At 45.4% G+C, this 22396-nt stretch overlaps 1 pseudogene; it reads left to right on the top strand.

The window, feature by feature from the left end:
- The window catches only part of LOC119381074 (protein Red-like), a 50334-nt pseudogene that overhangs the window by 6263 nt on the left and 21675 nt on the right, over positions 1-22396 (top strand).

The following is a 22396-nucleotide window of genomic DNA, read 5'->3' as shown; positions in this document are numbered from 1 at the left end:
TAACTACATGTGTGCTGCTAAAATGTCTGTCATCTTCTGTTTCCGGACATCGCGGAATGAAATCTGGGATCGCTAGCAGTAGATATATGGGACAATATCGAATTTTCCTTGCTTCGCGTCTATGGAAGAGCACGCGAACGGTGGAAACGCGTTCACACTTTTCCTCAGATATACTTTATCCATGGATCTTAATTCGGAAGAGCTTTTCGTAATTGCTTATACCAGCACGTCTGAGTTAGTAATCACTCTGCGGTAAATACCCCCTAAATGCCCTGCCCTTTCGAGCTCACGTGCTAGGGTTCCAATTTGAATTTTTTGCTTGCTTTTTAAAAATGACATCTCATTAATAAAAGCATATCTCCTGGTCGGAGCAGCCGCAAGTGCGCAGCTGTCAGTAGCGGGCCCGTCCCTAACGGCTCAGAGTGAAGCGGCTACCCCATGTTACACGCCCGCCCCTCGTTTTCGGGGGTCAATAGCTGACGGTTAAAAGAACTCAGTTTTGCTTAAGGGCAAAGCAATGAATGCGATACCAACAAATTGTATTGTTAAACGAAGTAAGGCTAGCAGCTAACTCTTTTGGATCCGATCTCGCGCAACTCAACAAAACACTGGTTTAAGGGATTATGGCCGCTCCAGAAACCGAAGCGTTTTCTTGCTCTGAGTTCTCTAAACACGAAGTAAGCGTTGAGAGCGCAGCAAGTTATGAGCCGTCTCCTGATGCCTCGAGATAGCGCGTGCGACAAACGACTGCGCCCTTCGAACGATGCGGTCCCCTCCCCCCCCTTCCGCTCCCTGGCGTCCTTTCATGCTCCTAACGAAAGACGGGCGGGGTTTTCCTCTCTGTTGATGAGCAATCGACGGCAGGCCCGCACGCGGGAAGATGTTATCTCATGCGCTGTCCGTGCGACGGAGACAGACGGCCGGCTAGTTTAATCTCCGCTTCAGCCGCGTTCGTCGCCAGCGCTCGCGAGCTTTTACCCGCAGCTAGAATGCGCATGGTGATGTTATTAATTTGGTCTTTGTACAGAAAATTACGGCAATGGCGACGGCAAAAATCCGCGGAGAGTGTCCATATAATTGTTATCACAATAAATATTTTAAAGAAGTTGAGGAGCCATTCCACTCTGTGAAGTGGATGATAAGCGAAGCTGTTTCGCGCATGGCAAAGAGGTGACATGGTGGAGGACAGTTTGGTATGTAAGGCCAGGTTGTTAACGTTCAATACGCAATATTAATGTGAAAGCCTCAGGTGCTTTATCAAACACGAAAATTGACCGTTGGCGGCGTCAGTCGATTGATGCAAAAAATAATCATGATGTGATGGCGTCATGATCACGTCATAGATCGTCGAAACTTGTGACCTCATCATGGCGTCATATATCGTGATGTCACGTGATGACGCCATCGCATGACATCTTTGCTTTACCCTGCTTCCGTAATCGGTCCGCCGATCATGGAGCTAGCGCAAAACCAGGTGAGGTGCAGAAAGCTTGCAGACAAGGACGGGAGGATCAACCCGTCGATCGAGAAAAAGAACCTGGCTTTCGCCTTGGAGTTTTCTTAGGGGAATGCATTAGGGATAGTTTGGCTCTTTGGCATTGAGGCACTGCTGTACATCACGGCGTTTGTCTACAATATCTGCTGATAACCACATAGATGTATTTAGAGTGTATTTCATGAAGTGCAATTTTATTGATCCGGTATTCTGTTTATTTGCTAGTGTCGAAAATAATCGCCGAAGAGGTTATTCCAGAACACTGAACTGCATGAGCCCTTATTTCTTTTTTTTTATCGAGTGAAATATGGAGTTCTCCTGAGATGATTTTTTCCATGAGATTTGCAATGAATCCCCATAGTAATATTCTGGTGCTTGAATGTTATTCAAATATGCTTCTGTAGTGCACTCCAGGATGTAAAATTCGCTGCTCCAGAGTGCTCCCAGATGCAAAATTATCTGCTCCAAAGTGCTCCAAGATGAAAATTTTGCTGCTCCAAAGTGCTCCAAAATGGAAATTTTGCTGCTCCAAAAATTGCTCCAAATCAGAAGCAGTAGCATCAGTGCTCATGGAATAATGCAGTTTTCACTGGGCATACAAAAAAAATTGTAACTCATACGCTTGTTGAGCTAGATCATTAAAACTTTCCTCTAATATAAAAAACTGTTGAGTAAATATTTTGCACATCTCAGATTATTTTTCGTTTTTTTTTTCTTTCATGTAGGGGGCATAACATTAAAAATTTTCTATGCAGTGTTCAATAAATCTTGTTTTCATAAATATTCTTGCATATTGTACCTTAACATGAATTTTTATAAGTAATACCATTAGAAAGTACAATCACTTAGCTTCATAATGATATACAGTATTACCCTGTATCTATCATAATATTCACAGCAAAAAATAATTACTAAAACGTACAAAATGTGTCCAATTTTCCCAGGGTCACAAAAGAGTTAACCCCTTTCTTTGCCACAGTAGTTAGGCTGAGCACAAGGTTGGCTACTGTATTTAAATGGGGATGGAATGGGGATGAAATGGGGATGCAGCTGGGTGTCTTGACACATCAGAGAATCTAACAAGGCCAAAGTATGGTGATCTCCTACTGTTCCATCGTAAGCCAGAGCAGCACGTGACCCTGTAGTTGGAGAACATCGCCAAAGTTTTGACAAGTGTTCAGTGGCATCTCTGAATACATGTGGTGGGGAAGGGGGGGCTATTCGGCTGCTGCGCTTCGGTCATCTAGGTAGGGCCTCTCCCGGCTTAACACTTCGTGACCGCACCTATTCCCATCGTTAGTATGGTAACAATGACTTCCAAGTTCAAATCTCGTCGTTCCTGAGCACTTCTGGACAGCTAACACCATCCAAAGGGTAAAAGAGCGTGTTTTTGATCAGTTTTGCTGGTTGAGTTTCTTTTCTCCGTCGTGGGGAGATTTTTAACGCTCGTTCGCAGTCGGGGAGGTGAGCGCTAATGTTTTCGGTTATGGCGTCATCGTCACTCGCGGGTGTGCTCCATGAAAACAGCAAATTTTGTCAAATTCTGATGAATCTGAGCGTCAATCTCTGGACGGTGGTTGCAGCACATACACGGAAGACAACTTCGGTTCGTCAAACTTCAGTACGGACAATGATAGTGCGTCAAACCGCCCCGGAACCCAGCGGCATCCCCCATTAAGGTTTGCTCTCTCTTCGGGTCTTTTATCGCTGCTGTGTGTTGATGTAAACGTATCCGGTGTGTACTAAAGGTCGCAGCTCTTACCTGCAAGGTGTCAACTTCGTTTGGGCTGGAGCATTTAGCGCCGGCTGTAGAAGAGTGGAGTTTTCTCTGTGAAGAAGGCGCGTAGTGGACCTTGACCTAGCACTCCGGAGTGCCGTGCGATAACTTTTCGTGTTGTTTTTCACCGCAGAAGTCATCAGAGAGACATGCAACACACAAATAAGTATATACGTGGATGCATATTTTCGAAAAGCCAACGCACAGTGAGCCAACCTTTGTTTCACCACGTCGAGAAACTGCCTCGCGCTGTGGTATGACAGGCATTAGTGGATATATTTTTGTATGTATGTAAATAATCTTTGTACTTACAGAGCTTATATCTGCACTGTTATTCTTTAAGGGCTTTCGTTCAAGCGTAAGTGTCGCGGAAAGTGGTCGTTTATCAGTAGTTCGTTGTATATGGACTCGCCCTTAAAACGTGCACTTAGCGGCCAGCCGTTTTTTTTTCTTTGCACTTCTATTAAAGGGCTAACAACCCCTTCGGTGACAAGCTAAGCCTTTTCGCGTCGTGAAGCGACACCCGCTGCGTGCTCATGAGTGAATTAACCGCCTTTGCAATGAGCTGACACCATTTCACCGAAGCGCGGTACCGCAACGTGGAGCCGATCATCCCTAGCTAGTTGCGTGCAGCGCGTCGCCTACTCGGCTCGCGGAGTGACTGCCGGGCCGCTTGCTGTATGCCGTTTGCGTGCGTTTGTACGTTCTTCGTGCTTGCTTCACTACCGTGCATGTGCGGCGACTAGCCTCTTCGTTCAACGCGGCGAAAACAAGCATTTTGCAAGCAACGCGCATTCGACATCTCCGTGCTCTCGCGGCCCTGCACGACGATGCGCGGCGCACTTGAGTTGTCACCTAGTCAAACACGCAGTATATGCTCGCTGTCAGTGCATCGATTTTCTCGGTGCCCGCGCCGCTCAGCGAGCTACTTTCGTTTCTACAAAGCGCGCGCACTTCAAAGCGGTCTTGCACGGCGCGGCGAACTTGCGAACGGCAGCATGGCGCGCTCGTACCGCCGTCAATCCGCAGTGTACGGCGTACGCCACACGCGCAGCCGAGCAGATATCTACAGATGACTGTGATCAGGTTGTCGGCTATAAGTCATAATGGCACGTTCATCGCCTTCGCTCTTTTCTGATGCCTATCCGCGAAAGCATCGCCGCAATCGCGCGGAAGTCGTAATCACCGATCGACCGGTCTTTGCCGTTACCAAAAAGACGGACGACCTTTTGCGGCATATTGTGGCGTCGACGAGTTTAGGGACGCAGTGAACCTTTTTGCGATGGAAAGTTATCGCGGTTATCACTTCTTGCATTTATGCCTTCTTGCGTCCCAAGGCATATGGTCGTAGCTGCAGAGAACGGCGTCAGGAAAGGTTACCGTGCGAAAGCTGACCGCAAGGCTTCATGCTGCCTACTATTTTTTTTTTCTTCACTGCCATTCTGCCACTGAAGAAACGCCTGGAAAGTGAGCTACCTCGCTCGCAGCGTCCGAAATCTGCGTGCGGTGCTCGCCGATCTGGGATATCTTAGTCGCGAGCACCGTTCGCGAGTAAACTGGAGCGGGGCACGCGCGAGCGCGCGCCCCTGTCACGCTTTAGAAGGAATGTTTTAATTTTTTTTTTTTCGCTTCGTATGCGCCATATTTTTATCGCGACCGTGTCTGAAGTGTTCGTTGCAAAAGTAGGAGGCTTTGAAAAATGTTCGCTATATGTGGACGCAGCTTCAATGTTAGCATAAGAAAATCGTAAGTGCACCCAAATATGCGTTATAACCGATAGATCGTTATATGTGGGATCGTTATAAGTGGGTTCGACTGTATTTCGATTTTTTTTAATGTTTATCCTGTGCAGAGTACCAATGATGTTTCATGATTTTTTTCTTTTGATTCATTTTCTTTGTTTCATATTTTTGATAATATTAAAAATAAATCTGTTGTTTGAAATTAATACTGTTAGATACCTATACTTTTGCATCAATCAATTTCTGTGGCCAGAAACAAAAAAAAATTGCCTGCACTACCCAAAAACAACCGATTTTCCGCGTTCACGAAAGTGTTAAGTGGGGGGCTCGAAACACTTTTCCAAGTAATGAGTAATCATTGAACTGTTGGAGTTTATTGTGTGGACATTCTATGGCTTGTTTTTACCTGCTCAATTCAGTTTGTTGCATTGGGTGCATTCTGTTATTATCTGAAGATGGCATTTGTATTCTTTCAGAGCCACACCACCCTCACCACCAACGACATTGTGATCAACAAGCTGACTCAGATCCTGTTCGTACCTGCGCCAAGGAATGCACAACCGTAAGGGCAAAAAGAAGGGCAAGGGGACTGACAAGCCATCAGGCAAAGTGCACCAGATGATGCGTAAGCACCTGCATGTAGTTCTGCACAACAGGCATGAGCGAGAACAGATGTGAAGGGTTCTGTAAGAAACTTTGAATTGACTTTGGCGGCATAGTGCCAGCAGTCATTGCTTGTAGCAGCAGCTCTGCAAGCTGTATGTCTGCTGGTTCGACCACACAGCTCCATACCAGGACTGTGCAAAAGACAATGCTTGACACATGCAAGCGTCACTCTCACTCACTTAGCTTCCCATCGAGAGACACGATGGAAAACTGCTGTCGTGTGTGGCAAGCAGTACAGTAGAATCTCGTTAATTCGGCCCCCGTTAATTCAGAATTCGGCTAATTCGTCATTCCCACACCCTCCCTTCAAAAATGTTCATAGCCCTATGGCAACAAACATTCGCTAATCCGACGCAAAATTGCACGCGCACTGGTTAATTCGGACTGGAGGCAAGCCAAAGACGGCTAAAATGAAACTGTGTCTCGGAGGCCATATTTATCGCATTGCATTTTCTTTACCACACATGTGCAAACTTATGGTCTCCGAGATGGGCTCCGGCAGCAACGGTGCACTGTCGATGCCGATCGCGGAGGCCAAGGAAAACCGCATTTTTTTCGAAAACTTATGAAACGGGACGCAAGGTGGCGTATTGGAGCACACATCGTCCTGTCTTCAGCGGAGAACGGATAACAAAGAAACAAGGCCTCAGACGGATAGCGTGCAGACCTGCAGGTGTCGGTTGTGCTTTTTTTCCCCCTTTTCGGTGCGTTGTGACACATTGGCGTATCGGCAGTGTCGATAACAAAGAAACAAGACCTCCGACGATATGGTGTTCCTTGGCCTGCTTCCCTCCGAAGTGGAGCTTGCAGATTAGTACATTACAATTGATGACGGCATTGTCGTCGCCGGTCACTTGAACGATGACGAGATCATCACGGCTGCCCTCGGTGAGACGTATGAGGCGTCCGACGAAGATCCGTGTGATGAACTACACCCGGTGCATTGTACCACAAAAGAAGCCGTGGACGCTGTCATCGTTCTAGAGGAGTTTTGTTACGGTGTCCCAGGCAATACTCTTGCACTAGAGGGTTTGTCACATGCCCGCAATCTAGTCCTTGCTGCCCAGCTGTCCACAAAAAAACAAACAAGCATCACGGACTACTTCTCAAAATAAAGGTATGCGATAAAGGAATTGAAAATGTGCGTTTTTGTTATGCATTTGTTAATTCGACATTCGGATAATTCAGACATTTTTTTCACTCCCTTGAGATCCGAATTAACGAAGTTTTACTGTACATAGGTGGCCACTCAAGGCACCTGTGTGAAACTCACTGCAGGCATTTCCATTACCAGTGTGGCTCGATCGTGGTTTGGAGGCAGCATAGCAGACAATGTGGCAGTAAGCTAGGGGGAATCTGCTTGTATTGCATACGCTTTTGACATACTACTGCTAAGGCAGGCAAGAGAGAGACGCACAGGCATTGTCCACATGTTATGATGTTTGGTATGCATTCAGTCGATCCGGATATATCGAACTCGAAGGGGCCGTGAAATAGTTCGATATATCGAGAATTCGAAATACAAAATATGCGCATTTAAGGCTTAAATTAAAGCACTGCAGGCCTCGACGCAGTTATCGGAAATCGTAAAAAGTGCGAACATGATGATTTGCTCACATATGCTAAAGAACAAGGTGACAACTTCTTCTTTTGCAAGTTACCGCACTTTATTTTGCATGAAAATAGTCCGCAAACTTGTCTTGCTTCTTGCGCGCCGTGAATTTCATCAAGTCATCGTCAATATCACTGAAGCTTTCTAAATAAGCAAATTCAGCACCTTCGGCCACAACAGTGGTGATTGACACTGAACGCCGATGCAAGCTCTGTAGCGCAGTAAAGGGTTTAGCGGTGGCACCGGTGGCATTGGCATCTTCAAACCGCACGGTCCATTTCCGCAGCACCGGCAACGTGAGCTATGATCTCGGCATCGATTCAGTCAGAAATAGCTACGTCGTTATCCGCACCGATGAAGTCGCTCGCTGTGCTCGTATCCGATACGGCACCCGAAAACGTAATAAGTCGCAAAATTCACTGACGCACCGTACGCCGTAGTCAGTGGTCATGACGCAGCCATAGTCGTCACCTGGCGCCAAGGCCCACAAGGAAACAGTGCACGACTGTGCTTTACTTGACGTCGCTCCAAGCACCGGTCATCATTTTTATCGCTACGAGCGGGACAGTGTTTAGTTCGACTCCTGAATGACGATTTATCAAGAACGATGCGAGAAGTACTATACACAAGTCCACATGCCGCAAGAGACAACGCTGCACCAACAAAAACATTTCTCCACCGTCCACATGTTGGCGATAGTGATGACACTTGTGGCTTTGTCGAAGGCAGCCGGTGCTTTAGCGAGAAATGCGAAAAAAAGCATAGCCTCTGAGATGGGAGTTTTAAAACCAAAAACACCAAAAATACGTCACGATATTGCGCATCTCAAAGGCCATGCTTTTCGTGCCCGCATGCCATCGTGCGCGAACAAACAAGGAAGGGAATGCAAACATTACAACGAAGCTGCCAAGTCACTTCGCATTCTCATTTTGGGGCCCTCGGCAATCAGCGTCTTTGAAAAACACTATGCCCGCGCGTTAAAACCTGCGGATCGCGCATCAAATGTACCGGTTCACTGACAAGCGCTGCGCAACGAACTAGATCAACGCATTGGAACAACACCGCCTTTTTGTCACTTGCGCACGACGAGGGATCAGAACTTGTTAGAACGTGGCCGAAAAATGATCAATATTTGTTAGAAAAAATGCATTTTCTGCGCTTTGGCGCGGCGCAGCGTACGATATAGCAGATATTTCGCTGTGCGAGAGTTCGATATGCGTGTGCACCAGTCCTATACTTTTGCATGGAAAATTCAAGGGGATTTCTCAACTGTTCGATATAGCCAATAATTCGATATATCCGAGTTCGGTATATCCGGGATCAACTGTATAACTAAGGCACCGAGCAGCTACTTTGATGCTGATGAGAGGTTGCTTTCTTCCATTCTTGGGCAGTACACAAACAGACAATACACATGAAAGAAAACAGTGCAAGCGCTCGTTGAACAACTGAAAGATGTATTTGAAGGAAACCAGCGCTCGTCCTGTTTTCTTTCTTTCATGTGCATTGTCTGCATGTGCACTGCCCAAAAATGGATAAGTTCCAACTCACCCGCCTTTCAATTCTACTACAGTTGCTTTCGAGTCAGGCAAGCAACTTGTGTGAAAAACCACAATGAACGGATTAAAGTGTGAGGCCTTGACACGGTGGTCAAATAAATTCTGTCCCTCCAAGTGGGACAGGGAGCTCCGAAAGCCTTAAAGCAAATCTACTAGTCACCACCCTAACAGTGACAGGTGCCCCAACACAACCCCTGAGATGGGCACAAATCAGTCAGCCGTAAAGGAGATATCAGGTTTGCACAGCGGTCCTGCTTTGCTCCCTCTGTGGAGCAGCTGAGCACATCGTCCCTGACAGTGACCTCTGCCAAGCTGCATTGTGAGACAGCCTGTAGTGGCAGCCATGGCCACTTGGCTCCCAGAGTTGTGAACCACAAAGAGGTGTACAGAGCTATTTATATAGGAAAACTCGGATTATCCACAAATATTTCATGCTCACTCACTAAAGAGTTGCTGCTACTCTGCAGGGTCTCAACCAGGATGCAGGCCAAGTGGCTTCTACACGGATGAATGTTTTATTCTGAAAAACTTAGAAGCTTAGCATGTCAACAAGTTCAACGTATCTCAAAACCCGCTGCTTCACTCTTTATTAAAGGGACACTAAAGAGCAAAACGATTTTTCTTGCATTAGTAAAGTAGCCTTCCACGATACCAAAAACACCACGCTTTCTGCGCGAAGACGCTTAATAAGCGAGAAAACGCGCAAAAAGAAAATACAGGTGGCGACGCCACCTTGGAATTCCCGTACCATTTTCCGTGACGTCACATACTATCTTTGACGGCGCCTGCTTGGGCCTACGTAGTTCCTAATCGGTTAAATCGAAGTACATTGTCCTCTGAGGGGGCCAGAGACTTGACATAACGAGTTTGTGGAAATTTCGTCGAGCCAGTGGCGCCAAAATAGGTTAAATGCTTTTTGAATTCTTTTACGTCACGAATTACAAAGTTCGGCGCGAAATTTAAAAATGAAACTTTGAACTTGGTTTTCTCCTCTAATAATAAACCTATGGTGGTGAAATAAACTACACAAGAGTTCTCCGAGCACACTTTATCAATCAAAACCAATTCATTGTTTCTCTTTAGTGTCCCTTTAAGAGAGTGTGCCACCAGTGCTTGCAAACAGAAAGCTGGCCAGTATATCATTTGGTTCAAACTGTGGTAGTTGCGAACCACAGTTTGAACCAAATTTGTAATTCAGTGTTCTATGAGCACCCCGTGGGACATCCTGAATGTGTGGTTTTATGTGCTCTATTGTGTAAAGGATGCACCAGTGCAAACACACAAAAGGGCATTTATTGCTCTTCTGCACAGTAAACCAGACAGCCTAATTGCCCAGTGAATGGAGCATGCCTTTGGAATATGGGGATGCATCAAGGACTGTGCATGGATGAAGAGCGAGTTATGCCCACCCCTACCAGACCGTAGTGACCAATGGGAAGACACACTAGCAATGCCTCTGATGTCCCTGAGCCAAAGAAGAGAAAACAAGTTACTCTTGCAACCACAGGCAGGGTTCTCCATTCGAGGGAGCCCACTTTCACCTCCTACTCTGCTGGATGAGTGAAAAAAAAAAAAAAAATCTTGGAGCTTTGCCTTCAAGAGTAGAAAGCGATAACTTATTCGGGCCCCGTGTGCATCGCCTCCTCAATTGCTAGCCTGGCTTTGGTTCTCGGTGCATGCCTCAACCATGTCGTAAAGAAACGAACGACTGAGCGCGTAACATTGGCCGTTTCAAAGTATCCTAGACTGCCTACTGCAAGTACAGCTGCACTGTGCCCACTACGCCATAATTATTCCGTTTGCGAATCAGCGAAGGGCCCACTACGCATCCGTAAGGCAACACGCGCAAGGTAAATATAACTGGTAGCGAAGCTTCCATAGAAGCCCATACGTTCAGAAAATGGCGGCTCATCAGCTGCACATGGGGCTTAGCGCCATCTATGTGAGGAGGGAACACTTCCGGCGGAACAAAAAATAAAGCGGATGTGACGCAACATCTGGTATTTAAGTGACGTCATTTTGTTGGCCCTAGCGCGAAATTTGATCTAAAAATTGTTTTCGTAGGCCCCTGATCGTTGAGGAGTCGCATTAAGGCGAGCTGACGAGTCCATGACTAGTGCGCTTCAAGTCGACGCCAGCTAAACTAATATCGACTCATGACTAGACAGTGGTGTTTAAGTGTACTGCTGTTTAATTCGCCTTGGTTTTACTGGAAAACTTATTCTTGGAACTTTTATTCGGTGTTCGTGGCATCTTCCGCAGTCGGATTAAAGCAACCAGCAGCGTACCCCTCATATTTGCAGCGTTGCTTATTTGCTTCACACATACGCAGGTTTCTTAAAGTGCACATTGATTGTGTGCTTCAGTTCTATCAAGAAGAAATGATGCCTAGTCACGCCAAAATTATGACATTTCAGTTTTATTCAGTGGTCTCAATAACGCAATTTTATTACACTTCACACAATGAGCACCAAGTGTGGTAATATGTACAAAAAGTGACCGGACACAGCGTGCACTGTGTTTTGCCTTATGCTCCGGTAAATTACTGTTATAACGTATACAGGCATGCAAACCGTAGCACGATACATAAGTTGGCGATATGCTCACCAATAGCAGGAATAATAGTAGGCACTGCGTGTTCACAAAGGAAGTCGGACTGCAGGAATACTGATTCACAAAAATCTAGCAAGCACAGTATTTCGAACCTTATCGGTTTAGCGGTTTCTTATCTAGAAGACATGGGTCGCCAGGCATATGTGTGTTCGTCCTTGCACAGCACATGGTTCCCGCGGGTACCAAAGCAAGCACTCGGCGGTAAATGTTATCCGCGTCGTCCTGTTGCCCGTTGGGCACCGTCCTGAACACGTTCACCAACGATGAAATGCACTTCACGACTCTGCGCGCAGCAAAAATTAAATTCTCACGACAATAATTCAGAGAACGTGTGCAAGTGCGGAACACCAAAACACATGATGGGCGTGTCGTCGCAGACAAACTTTACGAGCACGCTTCTTCAGACATGGCAAGGGCAGCACTGAACAATAATGACGTGCACGTCTCTTCAGAGGGCACTAAGAAAAATGTTTTCCTTAATAATTAGACACTGTCATAAAATCTTTTCACGTTGATTCTACATAATATTGTTCGGGAAAAAATATGTCACTTGTAAAACATTAAAATTGCTTCGCCCTTGAATAAAACTTGGTTTTTCGCTATTAATGTTTGATCCCTCCACACCTAGTCGTGCTTCAATCGCTGCACCCATAACTCCCCTTGCTGATGTTGCTGGCAATGGGTTCTGAACTGCTTTTCACCCGAAGCTTCGCGACTTATTTGGATCGGCCTTGACACGCGATCCTACATAGCTGTCCACTTCGTTGATGCTTTTGATGATGATGAGGATAATTAACTATGTCTGAGCACTTTGTAAGGGGTGGGCCTTTAAAACACCCACTCGGTGCGCAATTCATATTTTGGTGCCTGCCACGATTCTGCCACGCAATAATGCATGCGTTAAGGATACTCCCACTACATGACATTCATATAGTGTTTTTTTCCGAAGCAGTTTCAAGAAATAGCGTGGATCTGTGGTAGCACACCTGCTTGCCATGCAGACGGCCTGGGTTCTATTCTCACTCGAAGCCGAAGTTTTTTATTATTTATTTTATTTGCATCTTTCTCGATTTTTTGATCATGGACAAGTTTGTGATTTTTCGCTCAGAACCAACGACGCCGACACCGTAATTCCTGCGAAACGAGCTCTTTAATGCTATCGTGTTAAAAAAGTTTCACAGTGGGTGCAAAAAAATGAAAATGAAGCCATGACGTGCTGCTCACAACGGGCTGCCTTTGGTCCTCGACTTTCCGAGGGTAAAGAATGCAACATATTGTCACATGGTCATGACGGTGAAGAAGGTGGCAGTCATCATGTAGAAAGACGAAACTCTTTATTCGGGTGAACTTGTGCCCGGAAAATGCAAGGCCAAAGTACAAGCAATTCACACTGTAAACTGATAGCGGCGAAATTGTCGTCGGCTGTCGAGTAATCTGCCAAGCAGTAAAGTGCATCGGGCATTTATACGTGTGCCATCGAAGATTCCAGCGTTATCGCTGGTGGCCGCGTAAGTTCCAGAATAAACTGTAATGTTCACGTTGTGCACGTAATCTTATCTGAAGCTTCTAAAGCACTGGAAAGATCCTAATCATTTGGGTGCGGTTTGCACAAGGCAGTAGTTACATGTGTAATGGGCAGGTTACATAGAGAAAAGGAGCACGTGTGGCAATATCAAGGGCCCTCAGCAAGCATTGTTGTCAAAGACCCGCATGGTTATAATTCTGCACATTAAGCAGCGACGGTTCAGCTGACTTGGTGCCCCCTTTAGATGATTGCTCTGCTTGCGAAGACTGCATGCCATCAGGTAGTGCTAGAAGAGCCAGTGACACCAACTGTCTCTGCAGCACGGCAAAGCCACATTTCAAGAGGAACAAGAGCCGTGCGGATAGAACACCAGGGTACTCAAAAAGAGTTCAATGACCCCACGTACCTGTCTGTTTGCTTAGTAGCTGTGGCATGGCACTGCTAAGCAGGAGGTCTCATAATCATTTCCTGGCTACAGTGGCCGCATTTCATTGTGAGTGAAATGCAGAGATGTCTGTGTGCTTAAATTTAGGTGGATGTTAAACAACACCCAGAGGTCAGATTAATCCCATGTATAAGCCCAGAAAGTAAAGTGCCCCTACAGGTGTAGCACTTTTATCGTCACCAGCAGCTGTGTTCAACTTCTGTGCTGGCATAAATTTCCAGGCAGTAATATAACTTCGGAAAGATAAAAGCGTGCAAATACAGGGCAGTATCTATGCTGCTTTAATGTTGGTGTGGTGCTTTTTGCTTATTGTCGTGTTGGCATTTTTGTGTGCATTGAAGTTACTATAACTGTACTAGAGGGCATAAAAATTTGAAATAACCACGTTCTTGGACATGATTAATGTGCCACTCCCCCTCGGGCATCTGCTGTATATGTAATGACAGCACTTGTTTGTGCTGCAGCATCTTTGAAGACGCTGGTGATTATGTGCCCGAGGTGAGCTCAGAGGGCGGCAAGCATGGCAGTCGACGCGAGGGTGAGCGTGACCGAGAGCGCAGGCGGTCGTCCTACTTCGAGAAGCCCAGCTTGGAAGATGAGAGAGCTGCAACACGCAGCAGTGGCAGCAGCGGACATCGCAGTCACGACACGCGTTGGTCCAGTGCAGTCGATGCAGCTGCTCAGCAGCGAGAGGACAGTGGCCGCCTCAAGGCCAAGTTGACCAGCAAGCTGGAACGGGACTTGCCTGAGAGCTATGCCGAGTGCTACCCAGGGTGAGTCCACTAAGCATGATTGCTAAGGCTATAAAGTTATCTTCATGAATATCATTAACCTCCTGACTACAAAAGAAAATGTAGGCAAGAAAAATGGATGCAGTTCACAAAATCTTACTTCATGTGGTTCCACAAGGGGAAAAGAAAGAAGAAGTGATAGCTGGGCCAGTTGGTGATATAATTTGAACATGTTTAACTTAGCGCAACGACGACGTGGACACAAGAGAAGAGGAGACAAACCACAGCGTGTTGTGGTTTGTCTCCTCTCCTCATGTGTCCACGTCGTCGTTGCTCTAAGTTAAACATGTTCAAGAAAAGAAAGAACATTGCCACAAAAATTTCGTTTTCAGAAGGTGAAAATGGGTGTCGACAAACAGCGACATTAGTTACGAGCATCGTAAAAACACCCCCACTGAATGCGCATTTTGAGTTCTCTAATATTTTTTATATGATGGCCAAAGACCAATAGCATAAGCTTTGTTCACGCCACTTTTCAGGAAGAAAAAATATTAATTGCAGGGCCTTCAAGGACCCCTGACAGCCAAATTTTTGTTTAAGACTTTTATGCTTTAATTAGTAGCTTTGTGTCTGATAATCCCTAAACTGAATCGTAAATGCTCTAATGTATCGTGTAATTAGTGCTAGCATACCAATCTTGGCATCACTTCAAAATGCCCACCTAAACTCATAAGAAACTAGTAGCGCCCCCTCCCACTGCAGTGGAGCCATGAGATCACGTGTGCTCAAGCTTTGGTGATGTTGAATCTGAGAGCGTGATGCACCAGGCACATTCTTAGAAACGACATGTGACACACCTGCCTGCCAAGCAGCCTCTAGACTGTCAAGAGTGTTCCCTCTGAAAGAAGAACATTCCTTGCTGTGGAAATTAAAGGGACCCTGCAATACTTTTTCCACGTGTTCAGAAAACGTTGCCGATCAGTAGTCGAGGATCCTGAGAACACGTAAGCCAAACAATATAGTGCAGCACGTGGCCTGGAATTTACAATCAATTCTCATAGTCATAGTCAGCTAGAAATCGCTCCCTCTTCATAAATGATGCCACATATGCAAATTACTGTGCCGCGCAGGCACTTGGCGGCATCCTGCGGCGGCCACGGTAACTATGCAGCTCACAATGCTGAAATCAGCTAACGGCTGTGGACTTTTAAGTATATGGCATCATTTGTAGAGAGAAGAGGGAGTGATTACTGGCTGACATTGAGAATTAATTGTAGATTCCAGGCTGCGTGCTGCACTACTGTAATGTTTGGCTCGCGTGTTCTTGGGAGCCTCGACTACCAATCGGCAGTGTTTTCTGACCATGCTCGAAAAGTGGTGCAGGGTCCCTTTAAGAAGTCATATCCACGAACATGGACGCAGGTCACGAGGAGGTTAAATCGGAACAGCACATTTACGGAAGCCGACTCCTGGTATCACATGTAGACTCACACAACATGCCAGCACATCCAACTTGAAAAACGGCACTCGCACATAGTTTTCAGCCATGCTGAACACACACAAACTCCTGTGCACAAATTGAAGTCTGCAATAATAACCCTGTGACATATTTCCCAATACAAGACTGGAACTTTCGAACTTGGAAGACCTAAAGGGATGCAGCAAATGCATTGCTTCTCATAAGAGAGATGGATTGGTTTACAATAGGAGTGTGCAATTATTTTAAACTTCAAGTATTCATTTGGAATAGTTTGGTATTCGATTCAATTTGGAGGGCACTTTTATTGTTCAAAATAATCAAACACCTCAAAACTTAATAACAAGTACCTGTTGAAATCAGCCCAAAGGATTACCTGTGCTGTATTTTGCAATAGATTTGATGCACAAATAGTTTCACTTGCCCCACCTATAGTGCTTTTACAAATGTTGTGCCAGTATTCAAGTGTACTGGCCAGAGAATGGCATTTTGTATGAGGCCAAGCACGTTGCTGCAGTAGAGTTCGGAAATGATACTGAACAGACCGCCAAAACAAATGGGAAGCCATTGCAAAATTAAGAAGAAATGTCTAAAACTCATGAAACCCAGCATTATTCTCGGTTATCCTAAGATGAAGCCCCCACACTGAACATAGCGCCAGTCAGTTGCCATTGCTCCTCCCAATTGAGAACACGTGCTTAGAGGATTAAACTATCACAAGATTAGTACATCAGCACTAGTGTGTCTATACTCCGTCTCAGAAGTTCCCTTCAGCACTTTGGAGCCTACAGGGCCCCTTAGCCAATAGGAAGGGCGAAAATCCCTTGCGATGTATTCATCTGTGCCGCGCCATCCGCTCAGAGTCCCCATGGCATCTACACACCCGCGTTGGACGTGTAAAGTGAACAGACGGCAGCTCCGGAAAAAAAGAGAACATGGCTGCACACATCGACACTGGTTCGGTCGGCCTCGAATTTATCACGTCGTCGTGCTCTGTGTGGCCCATAAGTTCCAAACTGACACTTGTGTTTGCTTTAGATTTATGTCCTGACGCTTCGACAGCAATGTATTCATGACTATATTGGGCTATTTTCATGAACCGTTATCAAATGCTCTGCTCATTAGGCTTTGCAGGCTTGGCTAAACAAAAGTCTGATCTCGCCCATAACGGCAAAACGTATTTGCTGCTTTGTCTTCGTCATGAGATGACACAAAGCAATGGCTCATTTCACCATTTGATTTGTTGCTGCCAGCACTGTGGGCAAGTAACAAGCGCAACTTCGGATCGAAGCAAGTGGTTGCGTTTGCATGGGCGCTGCCATGTTGATTTGTAACCACAGTTAGCGGCAGTTACTGATACAACAATTAAAGAAATACAATGTAAGTGCGATGAAAAATAAACATATCACATATCGATGTGATGTAACACGTGCTAAACAAGTGCTAATGTCTAAACCCTGCGAATTTGAGGTAATTATATCTGGAACTATATTTTGCTGTGCAAGCATGTTGCTTGCTTACAGTAACCCCGTAGCTTCGGTAGTGCTGAATGGTAGTGGTGAGATGGAGTACAATGAGGAGCTTTTCAACACGAAAGTATTTTATGCCGGGGTCCACCAAGACTTTCATGATGTATTTTCGTCACGGAAATACGTCGGCAAAATGAACACCATCAGATGGCAAAGAAAAAGAACTATAAAAAAAAGTTCCGTTCACAGGAGTCGAACCCACGACCTCTCGGCCCGCGACGATGGCTGGCGGGCGTTTAGCCCGCTGAGCTACCGCCAAACGCATTACGGAGGCTACATGGACGGGCTTTTAGATCTTTCACACTATCCTCTCACAGTGCTCTTGGATGGATGGATGGATGGAGGCTATAAGCGTCCCCTTTATAACGGGGCGGTGACATGTGCACCACTAGGCTAGAAAAAACAACTTCTTTGCCTCCACAATTACCTCCAGCAACGCACCGTTGCTATGACCGCCCCAATAGGGGCGTTTTCAATAGAAGTGTAATTTCGTCAATGCTTTAACACACAGCGAGGCGGCGGCTTTAGCCCAAGCAACAAAAAGCAAGGAAGCCTCGCTCATAGCATCCATCCATATGGAGAAATAGTTCTAGGATGCTCGCCTGGCTGTTGCACCGCATTCCCCGCTCGCCCTGTGAGAAACAAAGGCCAGGCTAGACACGACGCTCATCGCGTTTCTCTTCGCATGTCACGACGCTTTGAAGGAGTGCGTATCGAGTATTAGTGTTTACTACGTGATTGTTGATGGGCGTTAGTTGTTAGTATGGAGACGTGCCACCAGGCGCCAACCTGGGTGCGTCCACATCAAGCGGTGCTATATCTGCCAAACAACAATAGACCTTGTACAAGCTCTCATATACCACTGCACTATAAGCAATTTACTACTTCTGTGACGACCCATTTCACTTTCGTGTTATACACCGATTCCTATATGACGGAGGGATCAGCCACAATTTTTCGTTTTCTGGAGTAGTGGTGACAAGCACAACGGAGTTGCTGCTTCCAGAACATACCAAGCAGCTATGCATTCTTCGTCACAACATTAAATAACTGCATATGTGGCACTGCAAAAGAATAGTGTTGTACGGCGCATATATTTTCTGTACATTATTTGCTGTACAACATACTTTTACCTGGTAGGCAAAAAAAAAATTTTTTTTTGCTAGAGTCAGTAGTTGTACTATGCACGCATTAAAATATTCTAAAATTATTTGATTTGGTGCGCACTTAGATTCTATTATTTGAATTCACTTTTAAGGTTGAAAATTTTATATTTGCACACCTAGTTTAGAGGGAAGTGGAAAGCCTGCTGTGGACTGCATGGTATGACACACAGCCAACACCATTCTGCAGTAGGCAGGAACAGAGAAGAGTGTACTGCTCTGCTTGCAGAAGCTGCACACAGAAATGTGTACCATTCACTAGCGCTACAAGCTTCACCCAAAACTGATTTTGCCTGTGTTATTTGAAAGTATTCTTTACAAGTCGTTTGGAACCAGATGTGTGTGAGCTGTTTATCCAACCCAGGCTGTGTTGCATGCGTGGCAAGCAACATTCAGAAGACATACAAGTTGACATGTTTTGCACTGCAGCTGTGCTTGAACTGCTTCATGTATTACAGCAACAGCAAGTTTATGTCAAATTATGTAATTTTTGTGCTTCTAGTATGTGGCCCATTATCTGTTTGTTGTGAATGCTAATGACACACTTTTCACATAAGCATGCCTATTTTGTGATGCAAAAATGAGCACACCTACAAAACTTTCTGCAGGCACCTTGCACCAGTGTTGTTTCACCTTTCAGAGCCAATTTTTTTTCTCAGAAGCATGCTGCTGCTTGTAGGTTCTTTGCCAGTGACATAAAGTGCACACATCCGTTCATTAGCTATGTTTCCATGAATGCAACAGAAGTGTATTGTATCAACTTTCAAGCCTGTCGAATCTCATGTAAGTGAGGCAATTCGCTATGCTAGCATATATTGCATTAAATGCACCAAGCAATGGTTTAAGATTGAATATGTGCACTTCGAGGGCACATCTGGGTGAATGTTAATGCAAGCGTATTGTATGAGGAATTATGGGAGTGCCTTCATTGCGGGATAGCACTAATAGCATTGGTGGCTGTGGGACGTCTAGGCAAACATGGCAGCCAAAGGAGGAGGCACGTTTTGCCTTCCTGCCGCTCGCGAGGTGTGCTTGTGTGTGCCGTTTGCATGTGCTCATCATTCCTCACAATAATAAGTGAAATGAACACAAGTGAGTTGCTCAGTTTTTGTTGTCAACACAACAAAGTATATTTTATTTTCAAAAGATACTTGGCTGAACAGCGAGGTGATATTTGTTTGGTGACAAGCTGCAAAGGTTGAATGTGTAGCATCTGTACTTGCTGGCAACACTCATTGTAGCGGAGCAGTGCTACAGCAAAGTAAGTGACATGCAAATACATCCACGTGGACAAAAGAAGCAGACCTTGGAGATGCAGAGCCATCTGGCACTCACACTTCCCAGTCCTTTGACAGTTTGTGCGCAAACACGGGACCAGGATCAGAGGGAGCAGAAGTATGTTTACCGGGAGTAGTCGGAGCGCTTTCTTGCACATGTGACACTTGGAGGCACTAGCTTGCTCGCCACTGAGATCCGCATTCATGTAAATGCTGATGTATCAGGAAATCTTAAGGCACAGGGTTCTCCCCAGCGATGGTTTTGCCGTCCACCGCTCTAGCCGACCGCTCACCTTGATGACTGCTCACCCACCACCGTGCACCTTCAAGTTTACAAGTTCAGGTTTACAAGTTTACTAAAAATTCAGGTTTACAGTACCGAAGGACAACATTTTATTGCCTCCGAGTGCAGTCGACATCTGATTTTTTGGACTCCGTAGGGATCGTGGCATTGTTCAAAAAGTTGAATAGTGCGAAAAAAGTAATTCGTGCTTTCTTACTTCCCTTTTCACGCACACCCCCGTTTGCGGCAAAGTGATCGCAGAACACACTCCGTTCGGAACTGGTTGGCACTGCCTTTCAACTCCGCTATAAATGTATTAACAACGCTGGTTCCAAGGAGATGAAAGATGTGGCAGAGTTGGGGGCACTGTTTTGGACAGCGTAATCAGCAAGCTTTTTAGCATACATTATATATCGGCTACGAGGCAGATTATGTAGACACACCCTGCATCGGGCCTTCCACAGATTGAAAGAGGAAGAGAGGCATCATCTCTGCCTAACGTGTAGTGTTGTCTTTGGTTGCATGTTTTTCGGCCTCTAATGATTAGAAAGACATTGTTAAAGCGGGTTCGTTTTTCTGTATTAATTATGTTTTACGCAAATGAAATTATTCGATGATGCTCAATCTTCATTATTCGAATTCGCTTCGCACCCAAAATTTTGTGCTGTAGTTTACGTGAAGGACAACATTACCTCCGAGTGGTTCTGATTTTTTGGACTTAGGGATCTAACATACAAAGCCCCCTGTCAGCGTAATCTCAGCAAATACATTAGGCTTTATGTAGACTGCATCGGGGATTCATCAAAACTATGTTTTAATGATTAGCATTGTTTAAAGCGGGTCGTATTAATTATGTTTTACTGAGATGATGCGGCGAGTGCTCGTGTTACAGTGGTTCCTTCTAAGTGTTCGTATGCTTCAGTGCGTAGCATTTTTGCATTGTGGTGAAACCTACTTGGTGAAACCTACTTGCACTGGCTCAGGCCTGACAAATCACTAACGTAAAATGCAGTTTCTCAGATGTCCACCTCTCATGCCTGGGGAGAACCCTGGTAAGACAATTTGATACGCTTTTATTGCATTCATGTAAATGTAGCTGTTTACTGCTGAGTCATGAAGGAGTTATTTCCTTCAAAGGTTGCGCGTGCTGTGCCCTTGTGTTTCAGTACACACCTTACTTGCATATCCTCTTTCCTGCATAGTGCCCCTGAAATGAAGATGCTGTTGCAGACAGCGATGATGAAGTGGACTACACGAAGATGGACCTTGTGAGTTGTTTGCATATCTGTTTTTAATATGCACTTGCATTAGTCTAGAAGTGCTTACGAGTACCAGAGGGCATCAGCTTCTTCAAAATAATTGCTACAAAATGCAGGTTCATATTTACATGAAATTTCATGCCAACTAATTGCACTATCAGCTGTTGTCATACCTCATGTTTGTTTGTTTATTAGAGTAGTGGTGAAGAAACGTGACATTATTGGGGTATAGACGAGGCATGAGGTAAGAGGTAGCAAAAGGTGCCATGCTTGGTAAAGCAGTTGTGGTAAAGCACAACATCTGGAACTTGCTAATGTGCACAACATGCAGGAATGTCATAGAGTAGTATGAATGGACATACACAGTAGTGCAAGCTGTCTTGTACTGAGCAGTGTGCAACTGCTTAACCCTTTGAGGTTCGGATTATTTCGCGAGAACCAGTCCAAAAATGTGTAATTTTTTCATTGCTGAAATAAATTCTTCAGACAATTCTATTTAAGAAAAGAATTGTTTAAAATTTTTTTTCATAACCGTAAAGTGACAAAAAAATCATTTTTGTTGTTACATACACATTGTTTATTTGTAGTAAAATCAAGCAAAATCCTTAAAAGGACACTAAAGGCAAATATCAAGTCGACGTTGATTGTTGAAATAGCGGTCCAGAAACCTCGTAGTGCTACTTTTATGCCAAGGAAGTGCTTATTTTGAAATAAAATAATGTTTTAGTGGTCCGCATCGCGTTAGCGCACTTCAAATCACCTGCCTGAAATCAGTCTTTCATACGTCACTGCTGCCATGCCCAACGTTGCCCGCCTTTACTGCGCGGCAGCGTGCAATGGCGGCATGCGCCATTCGGGCATCCGGCAATATCACATGCATGCGGCATTTTGTTGAACTTTCTGTCAGAGCGACTTTCACGAGCGCGCAAAATACACGCGGCAGTACGCGATACTGAAACTACCACTGAGACGCGACCGCGTGAGCGAAGCAGGGCGCCAGGGGAAGTGCAGTTCAGCGAAAACGGAACCTTTGAACCATGCGCGCCGTTCCCCATGGCAACGCCAAAGAGGTTCTTTCTTCCTGAATCAAACAGAAACGAACAAACAGCGTTTTATTACGTCTCTTGATGCATGGAGGGTTCTTTTTTTTATTGCTGCTAGTTTGATTACTAGCGATTAATTGTAGGCAGACTGTCATACGTCATCGGGATCATTTTCAAAATGTGCCGCCCGTGGCGCTCAT

The sequence above is a fragment of the Rhipicephalus sanguineus genome, chromosome 2 (assembly GCF_013339695.2).
Source record: "Rhipicephalus sanguineus isolate Rsan-2018 chromosome 2, BIME_Rsan_1.4, whole genome shotgun sequence".
NCBI lineage: Eukaryota > Metazoa > Arthropoda > Arachnida > Ixodida > Ixodidae > Rhipicephalus > Rhipicephalus sanguineus.
The sequence above is the reverse complement of the archived record's forward strand: the minus strand, read 5'-3'. Positions and strand labels throughout refer to the sequence as shown.